At 33.4% G+C, this 16,754-nt stretch overlaps 1 protein-coding gene across 1 annotated transcript in view; it reads left to right on the top strand.

Moving 5' to 3' along the window:
• Positions 1 to 16,754, top strand: part of LOC126886995 (uncharacterized) — a 277,181-nt gene that overhangs the window by 130,111 nt on the left and 130,316 nt on the right. The gene's annotated exons all lie outside the window — the stretch shown is intronic.

The raw sequence follows: 16,754 nt of genomic DNA, 5'->3' as shown, positions 1-16,754 counted from the left end.
GAGACAATCAAACTGCTGAGCTGCTAAGAAGAATAACTCTGGGATGGGCAGCATATGGAACACTGCGTGATATTTTTAAAGGTGATATACCTATCAGCTTAAAAAGAAGAACCTTTCATCAATGTGTCCTGCCTGTTCTTACATATGGCGCAGAGACACTTATGTAACAAGGACATCTACAAGAAAACTAACAAGTGGCGCAACGTAGAACGGAAAGATCATTGTTGGGCATAACGTTAAGAGATAGGGTAAGAAATGAAGAAATTCGTAGAAGAAGTGGTGTAGAAAACACTATAAAAGACATAGCCAAAATTAAATGGAAGTAGACAGGACACGTCGCTAGAATGATAATAATAATAGGTGGACCAAAAAAATCTTGGAGTGGATACCAAAAACGGATAAACGAAACCCGGGAAGACCATCCACAAGATGGACGGACGACATAAAGAGAATTTATACCAACTGGATTGCAGCAGCGCAAGATAGATCTGAATGGAAGTTTTTCGAGGAGGCCTATGTTAAGCAGTGGACGACTATGGGCTGATGATGAATCAATGTAGCTTTATGCAGGTCAGATCAACCATAGATACAATTTCATTATAAGGCAGATGATGCAAAAATATAGAGATAAAGAAACAAACGCTCATATGGTATTCATATGGAGTTTCTCGAGACATTTTGTGGTAGGCATTAAATTAGAAAGGAGTTACAGTGAATATGAAAAGATTGTGAGTGATATGTATGTAGTGTTAGGACAGGTGTGGGAGAGACTGGTACATTTCGTGTGAAAGTAGGACTGCATAAAGGCTCGGTGCTTAGTCCTTATTTATTCTCATTAATTTTAGATCAGATAACCGCGAAACTACGGGGTAATATTTCATGGTACTTAATGTATGCTGATGATGTCGTGTTAGTAGGAAATAGTGAAAGAGACTTATAACAAAAACTGGAACAGTGGAGACAAGCTCTGGAGGAAAAAGGTTTAAAATTTAGTAGAACAAAGACAGAGCATTTGGAATGTTCATTTAAAGATAGAGTTACTACAAATAACATGATATCTTTGGATGTTTAATTGATTGTGAGAAGAGAGAGTTTTGAATACCTAGGATCGGCATTACAAAGTAATGGGGAAATATATGGAGATGCATGCCGTATAAGGTTGGATGGATGAAATGGAAGAAATCGAGTGGTGTGTTGTGTGGAAGAAAAATTTGAATGAAATTGAAGGGAAAATTCTATAACACAAGCATAAGACGGTATATGACAGACGGAAATGAATGTTGCCAGTTAAAAATAAAGAGAGACAACGAATGTATGTGGCGGAAATGAGAATGCTTAGATAGATGCGTGGAGTAAAAAAAAGGATAAAATTAAGAATGAGTACCTATATTAGAAGAGGTTTAGGGGTGGCACCAATTTATGCTAAAATGAGGGATCATAGGTTAATATGGTTTGATCATGTTCATCGTCTATACGTTAGTCACCCAATATGAAGAATTGCTAAACTTCGCGTTCCTGGAAGAAGCAGGAGAGGAAGACTAAAGAAGACCTGAGGGAGACGCTAAGGCCCATACAAATGCCAAAACGCACGAAGAGACAATAAAATGTTTTTCTCCTAAGTTTAAGATATACATAATGGGAATTGAAATGAATTAAACCCTTAAAAGTACAGAATGCTATTTGAAAGACGTGAATCAAAATTTTATAGATTTTTGTATCATTACAAGCTGATATAAAAATGTGTTGACAACCAGGTCTTACTTAATTATTTTATTTACTTCATCTAAACATTAATCAAGGCGTTTGTGTAGAAATCCAGCGGACTAACTGTATAAAATTGGCTCAATAATATATTTTTTGTCTCCTGCCACTATATCCAATAAGATGCAGTTCCACCGTCTCTGCAGGGACCCGCAACAAAGTCAAAATTGAATAAGGGGAGTCCATTCGCATGCCAATGTTGGCGCGATATCGACGCTTCAGCCGTTCTGCTTGCATCCTTTCGCCATAAACTACCCCACGCACTCGCTGAACTTGGCAAATGAATTATTACTATAGGCCAGGAGACAAAAACGAATATCTAGGAACGTTGGTTAGTCAAAACGCAGAACAAACACAAGACAATAAAATCCGTATAGTAATAGCAAGGTGAAAATTTGTGAAAAATGAAACATGTATTATGTAGAAGAGACGTAAGAACCGATATAAGAATAAGGTTGTTGCGCTACTACGTTTTTACAACTTTGCTCTGCGGATATGAGGTCTGGACATTGAAGCAATTAGAGATTAAGAAATTGGAAGCTTTTAAGCGTTGGTGTTATCGAATAATGCTTCGAATATCATGGGTAGACAATATTTAAGTCCTTGATAGGGTTAATAAGAGAGAAGAAAATATACAGACAATAGAGGCGAAAGCTTAAATATTTCGGTCATACAGTAAGAGGTCCACGTTATAGTCGGCTGCTCTCGATTTGAGCTCTAACGAACTATATAGAGCTGCTGTAAGTAAAATAAGAATTTCCATGTTGATATTCAATAGATATCTCCGTCTTCGATAGAAGATAGAACCTTAATAGAAGTAAATTAACGTAAAATACGGCGATACCGTGTAATTTTTAGTGCCACCACAGAATTACATGAAAATTTGGATTTAGGTTCTACTTACCCTACTTAGTGTTCAACAAAACATACGTTCAAAATAAGTCCTTTTTCTTTTTCTAGTGCCGAGTCCACTTACGAAGTTTGGCTACAAACATTTCAAATTCGTCTCTATCTTCTGCTTTTCTGAAAAGCCTCTGTGTGTTTAATCCGATCCAGTCGCGAATTTTTTTCAGCCAGGACATTTGTGATCTACCAGGACCCCTTTTCCTTCGAAAAAAGAGGTAAAAGGGAAAAAGGTTCCTTCGAAAAAGGGGTCTTTTACCCTTCATGATTAGCTGTAATAACTCGTTTTTATCATTAATTTCTAAGTATATGCCCCAAATATGCCTTTTTTCTCTTTTTAATGGTGGTGAAAAGTTAAAAAAAAATAAGTCCGGAAATGGACAAATCGACTAATTATAAGCAACTCTCATTCTATAGATTTTTTTCATTAAGTCAATACTTTTTGAGTTATTTGCAAGTGAAAATGTGAAAAGCAAGAGATTTTAATCAGATTAGATGTATCCGAGATGAAAATAATAAAATACTAATTCACGAAAAGGATGTCAAAAAGAGATGGAGAAAGTATTTTGACAGTTTATTAAATGAAGAATTTAACAGACAGCCTGTGGAGTTAACGGAGACAGTAACATCAATGGTTACCAGAATAACAAACGAGGAAGTGGCTCAAGCGCTTCAAAAATTAAAGAAAGGAAAAGCAGTCGGACCAGATGATATTCCTGGGGAAGTATGGAGAGCATTGGGAGAGACAGGAATAAGTTGGCTAGCAGGTCTATTTAATAGAATTATGGAAGTTGGACAAATGCCAGACGAATGGAGAAGCAGTACCTGTCTACAAAAACAAGGGAGACATACAACAATGCACAAACTACAGGGCTATAAAACTACTTAGCCACACCATGAAAATATGGGAGAGAGTAATTGATAGACGGATACGTGAAGAAACTGAAATATCCGATAATCAATTTGGCTTTATGCAGGGCAGATCAACAACAGATGCAATTTTCATTGTAAGGCAACTGATGGAAAAATATAGGAATAAAGAGACCAACGCTCATATGGTATTCATTGATCTTGAGAAAGCATATGACAGAGTTCCTCGAGAGATTCTGTCGTGGGCACTCAATAAGAAAGGAGTCCCTGGCGAATATGTAAAGATTGTGAGAGATATGTATGAGGGAGTAACGACTAGTGTTAGAACAGGTGTGGGAGAGACTGATAAATTTCAGGTGAAAGTAGGATTGCACCAAGGCTCGGTGCTTAGTCCTTATTTATTCTCATTAATTTTGGACCAGATAACAGCGAAACTACAGGGTAGTATTCCATGGTGCCTAATGTATACTGATGATGTAGTGTTGATAGGAAATAGTGAAAGAGACTTAGAACAAAAACTGGAACAGTGGAGACAAGCCCTGGAGGAAAAAGGTTTAAAACTTAGTAGGACAAAAACAGAGTATTTGGAATGTTCATTTAAAGATGGAGTTACTACAAATAAAATGGTATCTTTGGATGGTGAAATGATTGTGAAAAGCAATAGTTTTAAGTACCTGGGATCGGTATTACAGAGTAATGGAGAAATAGATGCAGATGCATGCAGTAGAATTAGGGCTGGATGGATGAAGTGGAAAGAAGCGAGTGGTGTGTTGTGTGACAGAAAAATTCCAATGAAGCTGAAGGGAAAATTCTACAAAACAGCCATAAGACCGGCTATGATGCACGGAACTGAATGTTGGGCAGTGAAAAAGAAAGAGGAACAACGAATGCATGTGGCGGAAATGAGAATGCTTAGATGGATGAGTGGAGTGACAAAGAAGGATAAAATTAGAAATGAGTATATTAGGGGAAGTCTAGGTGTGGCACCAATTGATGCCAAAATGAGAGAGCATTGATTAAGATGGTTTGGTCATGTTCAACGTCGAGACGTTAATCACCCAATACGAAGAATAGCTGAAGTGCAGATTCCTGGAAGGAGTAGGAGAGGAAGACCAAAGAAGACCTGGGGGGAGACGATAAGGCAGGACATGTTGGTAAAGGGGATTAACATTGATATGACCCAAGATAGAATTTAAATGTTCAATTTTTAACAAAAAAACTCGTTTTTAGCGGTTTTTCGCAAATAACCCAAAAGTAAGTAATTTATCGAAAAAATATTTATAGCAAAAATGTAGCCTATCGAAAAAAGGAAAAATATGGTATAGATACAAGTCTGTAGACTCAGTAGAACCAGAGTTGTAACTCATGAAAAGTAGGTTCTTATACGTCAAATTCCATATCGAATGTTTTAACATTTGGTCTGGATCCCGCGTACCAAAAAAAGTTGATTAATAGCAAGCTGAAAATTTGTTAATAGCTTAAGGGTGTATAGTCGGACAAACTTTGATATATTGAAACACTGGAACAGAGGAAGTTTTAATTGTGGAACAGGTTAAAAACTTGGAACGTCAGACTTCGAAAACGTCAGATGTACTTTGTCCCACAGAACTTTCAATTGATTTGTTACCCTTTCATTAAACTCTCATGCAAAAATCATACTGCTTTTACTAACCAACATGATTTCTGTCACTTGACATGTTCTTAGTGTTCCACTCATTAAAATGCCCAGTTGGTGATACACACCAGTCCGATTTTTGCATGAGAGTTTCATGAAAGGGCAACAAATCAATTGGAAGTTCTGTCCGACAAAATACATCTGACGTTTTCGTAGTCTGACGTTCCAAATTTTTAACCTGTTCCGCCATTAAAGCTTCCCCTGTTCCAGTGTTCCCATATATCAAAGTTTTTCCGACTATACGCCTTTAATCTATTAACAAATTTTCAACTTGCTATTAATCAATTTTTTTTTCTTATGCGGGATCCAGACCTGCATCAAATAACTCAAAAGTGAAGCAGTTTTCAGGGAAAAATCATTAGAACTTTTAAAGTGTTTAAAAAAGATTTTTATTTCTGTTTTTTTATATAAAAGTTTCTAGCATCAAAACTAAGCGAGTTGCGCTCAAAATAAAGTTGGTCCCTGTTTTTGTTAAGAAAATCGTGAAAATCACCCCCATTTAGCATTTCAAACAAAATTAATCGTTACCATTTTACAATTGTCTTTACTTATGCAATTTTTATATGATCTGTAAGTTTTACCGGTTCAACGTGCTTAGTTTTAAAAGGGTTGTAGTTGAAAGGGCTTGAACGAGTCACTAATCTCGAGTGTATGCAAACTTTGAACAGTTTTTATTGACATTTATCTTAACAAATTTTTGTATTGACTTACAGGAAAACAAAAAATCCAAAACACTCAGAAAAGCAAATCCTATATATTTACACTTCAACTTTATTTTGGGCTTTTTTGCTAGTTTAGATACTAGAAACTTTTAAAAAACAACACTTCCTTAGTTTTGATGCTAAAATAGAATTAAACCTTTTTTTAAATACTAGTTCTCATGGTTTTCCCCGAAAAGTGCTTCATTTTATGGTTATTTAACGTTAAAATATCCAATTTTATCGGAATTTGACGAATATGAACCTACTTTTCATGAGTTACAACTCTGGTTCTACTGGGTCTACAGATTTCAAACAGGACTATTTTTTTTTGTTTTTTGTATTAGCTACATTTTTGCTAAGAGTATTATTGTTACCGACAAAATACTTATGGTAGGGGAGCCCAAGCGGGGATTTTTGCAGTTACTCGAGCGCGTCAGATTATCACATGGAGAGAAACCTTGTACCCTGTAAATGTACCTCTACCATATATTGGCTCTAATACAGGGGAGAGTTCATTATCGGGGGTCCAAAAAAATATATCCTTAGAAAAACTCGAAATCATCAAATTAAGATAAGGTAAGTTAAGTACATACAAAAGAGTATATTTCAAAAATCTAACGATTTGAGCGGGGCGTAAGGAATTGGGTGAGTCACAAAGTTTCACACAAAAAAGCGAATATTTCGCAAAATGAAAGTCACATTGAAAAACTAAAAAATGCGTGTCCAATTAAAGAACCCCACGGAGAGAGATGGGAGCCCCACGGAGACCCCCACGGAGAGGGAGAACCCCGTAAATTTAAAATACAAAACTGCGAAATACACGTTTTCAATATTTTGAAAAATCTATCGAATGGCACCAAACACGACCCCCCACGGAGCTGGGGTGGGGGGTTACTTTAAAATCTTAAAAATCTTTTAAATCATAAATAGGAGCTCCCAATTTTTATTGCAGATTTGGATTCTTTACGTAAAAATAAGCAACTTTTATTCGAGCTATTTTTTCGAATTATTATGGATAGATGGCGCTATATGGAAAAAACGATTGTTGGAAATGGAAAATTAAATAAAAAAAATGGAAAGTCCCCACTTTATGGAGAAGTTTACTTAAATTTTTTTGGTTTTAGGACCTACTCTTCACAACCCAATCGGCCCCCATAACGCTCGAGTAACTGCAAATTTAGCATACTTTCCTCCCCTACTATTACTTTTTGAGTTATTAGCTAAAAATTCATTTTTTGTTAAAAAATGAACATTTTCACTCGCAAATAACTTATAAAAGTTGATGAAGTGGTTTTCAATCCTAATAACAACATTATTAATATTTAAAAATATTAAAATATTACTAAAAGATTTTTAAATTGAAAACTTATTGGTCCATTTTCTTGGTAACACCTCCATGGCTTCTAAAATTTGCAAGCCAGATGGATGCTGAAGCGAAAAAGACAAGAGGGAATTCAAAAAACTTACAATTCACGACCCCGTCTGTTCAGCTGGTAAATTCCAACGGAAAATGGACCTAGTTACTCAAAGGAGTACACCTACTGTAAAATAAAATAAAAATATATACCATTTTTATTCAGTTGCAGTGCGAAGGCAAAACAATCTTATTTTTCACTTAAAATACGGAGAAGCGGAGAATTCTCCATGGAGAAGCAGGCCTACATTTTTTCCGATGAGACTCCAACAAGAGCCGAAAATCGTCAATTCAGAGGGCTGGACTGCGCTCCGTATTTTAAGTGAAAAATAAGATTGTTTTGCATTCGCATTGCAACTGAATAAAAATGGAATTTTTATTTTACTTTTAACTTAGAAAAGTATTAACTTGAGTGAAAACACTCGATAGAACAAAATTTACTTATAATTAGTCAATTTATCCACTTCTGAACTTATCTTGAACGTATGTTTTTTCTACCCCGAGAAGGGGGTTTTCACCGCCCCGTAAGTAAAAGCCACCCTGGGCTTAAGTCCAGAAGTGAAGTAGATGATAAGAGGAACCTGAATTAAAGTTTTCCAGCAAATCCGCTGGGACGAGAAAAATTCCACTCCAAAACTGTTATTTACTGGCCTATTGGCAAATGAATTATTACTAGTCGAGAGATCGGTGTGGAGTGGGCTAAAGCAGAGAAAAAACTGGAGGAAACTATGAGGACTGAGAGTGAGTGGTTCTTATGTGGGAGTTGAGAGCAGATCTTGCTTTTTACCAACGGCTGTAAATTTCTTAAGACAGGCTGGAGTGGCTTGGAGAACGCTCAAATTATGTATATATTCCCACTTTGATACAAAAAATGTACAAAAAATTGGATTGGGGTTGTGAACAATATTAGTGGTGGAAAATCAGAAGCTGACAAACGATGCGATGCTTGGAAGATTATCTCAAATTGATATAGAGCAAACAAACAATTATGTGAATGTTTTATATTTTTTTGGACTAAACTACGATTATCGTAATTTAAGGGTGTTCAGGAATCTATATTTTTTTATTTAAGCTTATCAAATATTAAATTATTTTGGGGTCGAATAAGTTTATTAGAGTTTATAAAATAATCAATTTAATAATTTTATATTATGTATTTAAACATGGTATATTATTAATTATATAGGACATACTATATTTACTTTTCTATACATTTCTTAAAATAATGCAAAATCTTCTCCTTCTTTAGGTACTGTGTCTGTATTCAGATGACCGTTGGTCGTCATCATGTTTCCAATGTCCTGAAACCTTTCTCTATTGGCTGCTGCGCGAAATAATTCTTTTACGGTGGAGCCACACCATTGTCTAATATTACGCAGCCTTGAAAGTTTCTTTCGACCAATCCATCTCTTTCCCTCCACTTTTCCTTGTATCATAATGCAAAGGAGATGGTATTTAGGTCCTTGAATTATATGGCCGAAGTATTCTGTTTTACTCCTCTTTATGATGCTTATGAGCAGACGTTCTGAATTCATCATTTAAAGAACATCTTCATTGGAAGTGTACGAAACACACGATATCTTTAGGATTCGTCGATGGCACCACAATTCGAATGCTCCTAATTTGTGGTTTTTAACGTCCATATCTCACAACCATACAATAGGATAGGCCACACATAACATTTCAGAACCTTCTTGCGAATATTCATCGACAGGTTTCTGTTACACAAAACTGGATTCCAGGTCATAAAAGCTTTACGTGATGTTTCATTCCTGGTTATTATCTCTTCATTGGAGTCACAATTTACATTTAACCAGCTGCCAAGGTATTTGAAGTGACTTAACCGTTCTATCTCCTCTCCATTAGGAGAAAACAGACCTGGATCTATATTAATCTTTCCAACTGCCATCCACTTTGTCTTTGAAGTGTTGATTTAAAGGCCTCTCCGATAAATTGCTTCACTGAAAAGATTTAGTAGTATCTGAAGATCTTGTAAATTTTCTGCAAGAATGGCTGTATCGTCAGCGTATCTAATATTGTTGATTACTTCTCCGCCCAGTCTTACCGCATAGGTACTGTCACTAGCATTATTTAACATATACTCTGAAAACATCTTTAGAGAGGCCTTGGACGAATCAGAAGATGGTATTGCAATAAATGGACAACTTATAAATAATATTAGATATGCAGACGACACAGTATTGCTGGCAGATAGTGCGCAGGGGCTCCAAAGGATCATGGATAATGTTGTAGAAGCATGTAACAAATACGGCCTAAAATTAAACTGTAAGAAGACAAAAATAATGATCATTAGTAAAAACACCAACATAAACGCCCAAATTACAGTAAACAATACACCTCTAGAGAGAGTACAGAAAATATGCTATCTGGGCTGCAACATTAAGGATACCTGGGATCATAGCTACGAAATAAAAACTCATATTGAAAAAGCCAGAAGCTCTTTTAACAGTCTTAGGAAGATTCCGTGTAACTTGTCTTTAAGTATTAATAAATGACATTAGACATTTTTTCGAATTATGGATAGATGGCGCTATAATCGGAAAAATACCATTTATTAGCGCCATCTATTAACAATTCTAAAAAATGTTTCGAATACATATTACTTATTTTTTCATGAGGAATCTAAATTTGCAATAAAACATGGCAATTCCCATTTAAGATTTTAAAGTTAACCCCCACCCCACCTCCCCACACCACCTCCAGGAGGTGGAGTGGAGAGTCGTGTTTGATGTTATTCGATAGGTTCTTGAAAAATATTAAATACGTATTTTTTGGTCTTTTATTTGGAAGTGTATTTCTCGAGATATTAGACCGTTTCTATAATTTACCTATAGTATCACGATAAATCGTTTTTTCCGATTATAGCGCAATCTATCCACAATTCGAAAAAATTTCTCGAATAAAAGTTGCTTATTTTTACGTAAGCAATCCAAATCTGTAATAATAAATGGGCGTTTCCGTTTAAGATTTTAAAGTTACCCCTACCCCACCTCCAGGGGATGGAGTAGGGGGTCGTCTTTAGTGTCATTCGATAGATTTTTGAAAAATATTAAACGCGTATTTTTCAGTTTTTCGATCCAATCTTCATTTCGCGAATTATTCAATCGTCCCGCGAATTATTCGATCGTCCCAGGCGACGAGCTCCACCTTGGACACCAGGTACCTCGAAGACCATTGCCGTCATGAAATTTGTGTTCACTGACCTCCAAAACCCCCAACTTAAAGAATTGAACTTATTTCCGTCAATATTTCCTGAGTTCTAAATTTTCGGATCAAAGAGAATAATATTGAAAAAGCTGTGATAATAACAGACTCCAGATCTGCAATATATGCAATTGAAAATACTGATTTTAGTTCATACAAATCAAAAATTTTATGTAATATAAAAAATAATTTGTCTAAAGTGGAAGTAGTATTTATATGGGCAAAAGGGCATGCCGGTATATTGGGTAATGAGAAAGTGGATGAGTTGGCCAAAGATGCAATAAAAAAAGGTGAGATACTAACTCACATCTTATCGACAGATGCAATAAATGACGTCAAAGTTAGAATAAATAAAATATGGAAAAAAGAATGGAAAAATATTACAAGCATGTCAAAAAATTTATATTTTTCTTTACATCAAGAACTTCCTCCGCCACCTGAATACATATTTAAATATAACCTGCCAAAGCAAGATATTTCTACTATCGTCAGATTAAAAACTCGACACGGGAAATATGAGGCACATCTGCACAAATTAGGAATAATTAATTCATCAGTCTGTTTTTGTGATAATGTTTCGATTAGAGATTTAAACCATATTTTCTTGGAATGCAAAATTAACGAGAGATATATAAATCAATTATATTACAATTTACGACAAACAAAAGTTCATTTTCCAATTAGTATAGAATATCTACTAAGTTGTCATAAAATGGAAATATTTAAATTACTCATAAACTACTTGAAAGAAACAAATATAGTCATTTAAGTAAAATAGGTATAAATATAACAAAACTAATAAATTGAGGTAAAAATAAAATAAAAATCTGTGGCTAACGGACTCGCATCCAAGCCATTTTTTCACACACACACACACACACACACACACACACACACACACACACACACACACACACACACACACACACACACACACACACAAATTTTCGTTTTCCATCTCTTCGAGATGCACTTTGAAAATGCATTTTTCCATCCACAAAATTTTTTGCCGGAGATCAATTTAGTTCAAAAAATTGCCTGATACTCTCTCGAATTGAATGCAAAAAGTTGCATGACGATTCATCTTACTGCACAAAATTCCTAGGTTTTGGGCTTTTTAGTGCTTCGTTGCTTCGTCTTATTTGAGTTAGCGTAAATGTGTTACAGTTTAGTGCTACTGTAAAAATCAGAGCATAGTTATGTGATGTTATTGCATGTTAGTTGTAGTGCATTAGTTGATAAATAAAATAAGAGAAAGCCATAGGGTAAACCCTTAGATTTAAATATTTGTTGTCTACTAATTCAAGTCAGAAAAGAACTGATAATTGGTCATTTGTGACCAGATCGCAGTAATTCAAATACAGCACAGGTGTATATTAAACAAAACTATACTGCCGTGCTAGGCCCAAAGGCGGTAACTAACATTTGAAAAAATGGTGGCAAAATCGATTTCAAAATTGAATGCTACAATTTTGGCCCGTTAGGGATTTATGGACTAGCTAATAGATTTAATGCATGGATATATGCCCCAGTTTATTAAGGAAACCATTAATTATATTTTAAAACAAAGTTTTATATAAAAAGAGGTAGATACCGCTAAAACGTTTTATCAAAACTTACTACATATAATACTAAGCCTATTAGCGGTATGTGGTTTACAGTTGTGATTGATATGAAATAAAAAGCTTTTCTGTATATTAAAGTTTATTAAATTGAAAGAATTAAAGTACTATTAAATGTTATTATTTTGTTGAGCCACGATATGACAACAACAAATTGACAATATTTAGTTGTCGTTATATCTGTTTTCTTTCAAGAGTCAATAAATACATATTGGTTCATTAATAATAATGTTCCATTTGTGATTCAATATAGACAATTAAATAGACAACCGAACATACCTTGTGTCTGGTACATACCGAAAAACCTATTTAGTATTACAATGGTATTACCTCATAATTAACATTTTTTATAAAATCTTTTATAGTGCGTCTAATAATTTAGGCGAAACTGTACTTATACTAGGAAAGAACAGAATCTTCTCAGATTGTTATCTGCTGATGTTAAGCGTTTTAAAGAATTCTTGAACTGTGAATGTGATTGTAAACTTTTCACTTTCTATTTTCAGCTATTATATTCTTAGCGACAAAGGTTCGCTATTTATTTACGACATGTTATTATAGAGCTTTAACATTTTTATGATAGCCGACACCTACCCTAATATTATTATGCATTGTTATATTATTGGGTATTTCACAATATCATATTGGGTATTAAAATACCATTACTTAATGTAATTAGGGCAAATTTTAACATTTTATTGGTTGTATTGTACAAACTAGTTATATGTTATGATTAAAATATGATCACATTGTCTTTTGCCTATTTATAATAGCATTGTATAACTAGACTACTAGATATTGTCTAGTTAAACAATGATAATAGCTTGTATTTAAACAAAAAAAATGCAATCAATGGAACTGCTAATCCCATGTACGACCAACAAAGGCTTAATTACAGAAAACTTTAAGTATGAAACAAACCTTGCGCCTGTACAGGCTGAACATAATTTTTTTACCTCTTGTAATTACCTTACAATAAATTGTCCTCTTTCTATAATATTGTCTTCAGTGGTTTCACCTCGTGTTTCACAACTCTTACTCGACTCTACTTGATTTTCTAAAAAAACAAAATATTTTAAGTCTCTTTTTCTAAAAATGCTTGTGGACAGCGTGTGGATATATTATTAAGTTTTTAAAACCTAATTAAAAAAAAGGAATATTTTTAAATGTGAAAATCTCTTACTGCCTAATTAAAGATATAAATCATCCACTTGGAGCAGAGTCATATTTTTTAGGACAACATAATTGGTTAATCCTTGAAACACTATAAACAAAAATGAAAATACATTTCAATAGATATAATAATCTCGAAAAGTTCTCATCATCCTCGCTAATTATTTCTTTTACTAACACAACTGTTTTAACTAACACAATAATTTAACCTTGTAAAGTTAGGCCGAATTTACTTCGTAATACAAAGGCGATTTGGCGGTTTCTAAATGTAGGCGTAGCATTGTTTAAAGTAGATTAGCGGTAAGTGCAATATGCTAAGGTATATGGACGGCAACTGTAGCAGATACCGTCAAAACGCCATAGTATTTAACATTTACCGCCAAATGGCTTAGTATTTTAACTGAAAAGTGTAGATATCGCTAACAAAATTGCAATTTTATTTAAAATATAATGCTTTTACAACTTCAAAGACTTTATAAATATATACTAAATACCCTATTCTACCTAAAAATACAAAAATCTCATTTTCGATAAAAAATCAGTTACCTCCTTTGGGCTTAGCACGGCAGTATAAATTTCAAACCGAAAACAACAGTAAAACAATATAAACAATATAATGTAGAATATACTTTAATAAATTCATTAACTATTTAGTAGATACAATTTGCAAGTAAATTAAAAAATTATTCTAATAGTTAACGTAAACAATAAAACACAATAATTCACTTTGTATATCTATCAGCGAAAACTTGTTTGTCCAGTTGCTTTCCGTTCGTGCAATATATTGAAAAACTGTTCCACAAAAAAGCTGGAAATTTTAATGCACAAAAAGCCAATCACAAAAATCTATTGGAGTCACTTCTATTGTTTTGAAAAACGAAAACCTATTCAGCGCAGAATGTTCGTTAAGTTTGTATTGTTGCGTTTTTTATGACAAAAGAGCGAACAACAACGTGAGAGTATTTCCTATTATGGATGATTAACCACCTGACAAAGACACTATGTTATCTGTGACCTTTGGCCCGTATAATTTTTACAAAAGCATTATCAAAACTTACTCATTTATACAATTTGACTTAAAACATATTTAAAAAAAAATTAAAATATTTTCCTTGCTTGTAGGAATTTGAAAGAAAAGCCACATATGGAACGATAATCATGGATTTAAAAAATAATCTGCAGAGATGGGCTGAATATACAGTGCCCGCATAAAGTATGAAAACATTGCCCGGTCGTTATTTTGCATCTTCTTTTATTGTCATTGCTCATTTGTTAATTACAACAACAACAACAGATCTCACCAAAATATATTCAGATTGAAGTAGATTATTAGTCCAGGGCGCATCTGTTTTGAGATGGACGTTGAGAGGTGACTCAAATTTTTTTGCAGAAATTGCTTTAAAATAAATCAAATAATAATATTTGAGTTATCCTCCCTCTCAAAAAGGTCCGGAACATTGTTTAAATAGTCAAAATGGCAAAAAATGAAGGAAAAATTCGATTTTATTCTTCGTTTTTTGATTATAACTTTAAAAGTATTCATTTCCGCGAAAAGTTGTACTAACATAAAAGTTGCATAATTAAATTTCCTACAATATAGAATTGGTTAAAAATTTAAAAAATTGTCACCCTAGTTGCAAAATAGCAATAATTGCGAAAAAAACATACAAAATCAAGTATTGGCATTTTACGTTTTTCAACCATTTATGCTAAACTAAGGACCTTCATATTTCACCCAGAAAAACTTTATGATACAGTAAAACAATACTGTAAATTTCATTAAGATCGGTTCAACAGATTTTGCACAATAAATTTCGCAATCCAGCTTTCGCAAAAAAAATTCATTTTTTCAAAATGTTACAGGACCGAAAATAAAGCAGATACCAAGTTGAAATTTTTTTTGCTTATAAAAGTCTACTGTACCTTTCATTTGCAATTTGCAAAATTAAAATCGATTAATTACCACGGCGTCAGGAAATTTTTTAAATAAACATTAATTTTTGGTGCTACGCGCAGGACAGCGGTGTTCGATTCACACAAGTTGATTTCCACCAAAATTTCTTCCAATCTTTATCTAATATGTATATTATTTTTTACTCTATATTTTGTTGTATTTTAATATTTTAATTCCACAAAAATCAAACTAATTTTATTATTGTTTGTGAAATATTATTTAAACAATTGCATACATTTAAAAATAATAAACTTTTATTCTCCAAGTTAAAATATATGAACAAAGAAAATTTTTGCTAATAAAAGTGGTATTTCAAAGGATAGAGTATGTGTTGTTATTTTGCAATAAACCAATTTATTTATTTACATCGAAATTTAATAGCCACTTTACACGATGCAACTAATTGCGCAATTAATTGCACAATTTCTTGCAGCAATAGAAATTGCATCGTGTCATACGCGAATTGCACAGAAAAGCTGCAACTTATTGCAGCAATTTCTTGCTGCAAGAAGTTGCAGCTAAATAGAACATGTTCTATTTTTCATGCAATTTTTTCTGCAATTTGGTTATATTTTTAGTAACTTTTAAGGCTACACTGTTTGTTTTGACATTCTGTCGTCCTAAATTTCAAAATAAACAATTTTTGACAAAACCTCTATGGACAAAACTAGAGGAACTTTTTACCAATTTCACGCTTCACAGATAACATTATTCTGGCTGATTCTGGCGGATAACTTTAATTATGCAACTTAAAGAAACTATATATTCTATTTTTATTTCTTTTGTATTTAACAACTTTTTTCCTTTTGTAAATGAATAATGTACTATAGGTATACTTGAATTAGGTATCAATTGATTTTGTTATACATAATACATATTATAATTTTCTCAAATTATAATCTAACATTTTTAATCTAATATATCTGATAACTCTACTCAAAAAATTACATTTTGAATTTATAAAAACAACATAACCTAAAATTTATGGTACGTCAAAGTTTCTGTCCATTTCATGTCAGTTTATGCAATTACTTGCATCGTGTAATCACTTTATTGCAGAAAACTAGTTGCAACTTATTGCAGAAGTTCTTGCTGCAAGAACTTGTGCAATAAATTTCGCAATTACTTGCATCGTGTAAAGTGGCTATAATGAAAATTAAAATGTATCAATCATTATCAAAGGTCATTGGAATGACCAATCAGAGCAAACTATCCGCTGTCCTGCGCGTAGCACCAATAATTAATGTTTATTTAAAAAAATTCCTGACGCCCGTGGTGTTAATCGATTTTAATTTTGCAAAATTGCAAATGAAAGGTACAGTACATTTCTATAAGCAAAACAAAAATTCAACTTGCTATCTGCTTTATTTTCAGTCCTGTGACATTTTGAAAAAATGAATTTTTTTTACGAAAGCTGAATTGCGAAATTTATTTTGCAAAATCTATTGAACTGATA

Source organism: Diabrotica virgifera, chromosome 6 (assembly GCF_917563875.1).
Source record: "Diabrotica virgifera virgifera chromosome 6, PGI_DIABVI_V3a".
NCBI classification, from domain to species: Eukaryota; Metazoa; Arthropoda; class Insecta; order Coleoptera; family Chrysomelidae; genus Diabrotica; species Diabrotica virgifera.
This window is presented reverse-complemented; position numbering and strand designations above follow the sequence as displayed.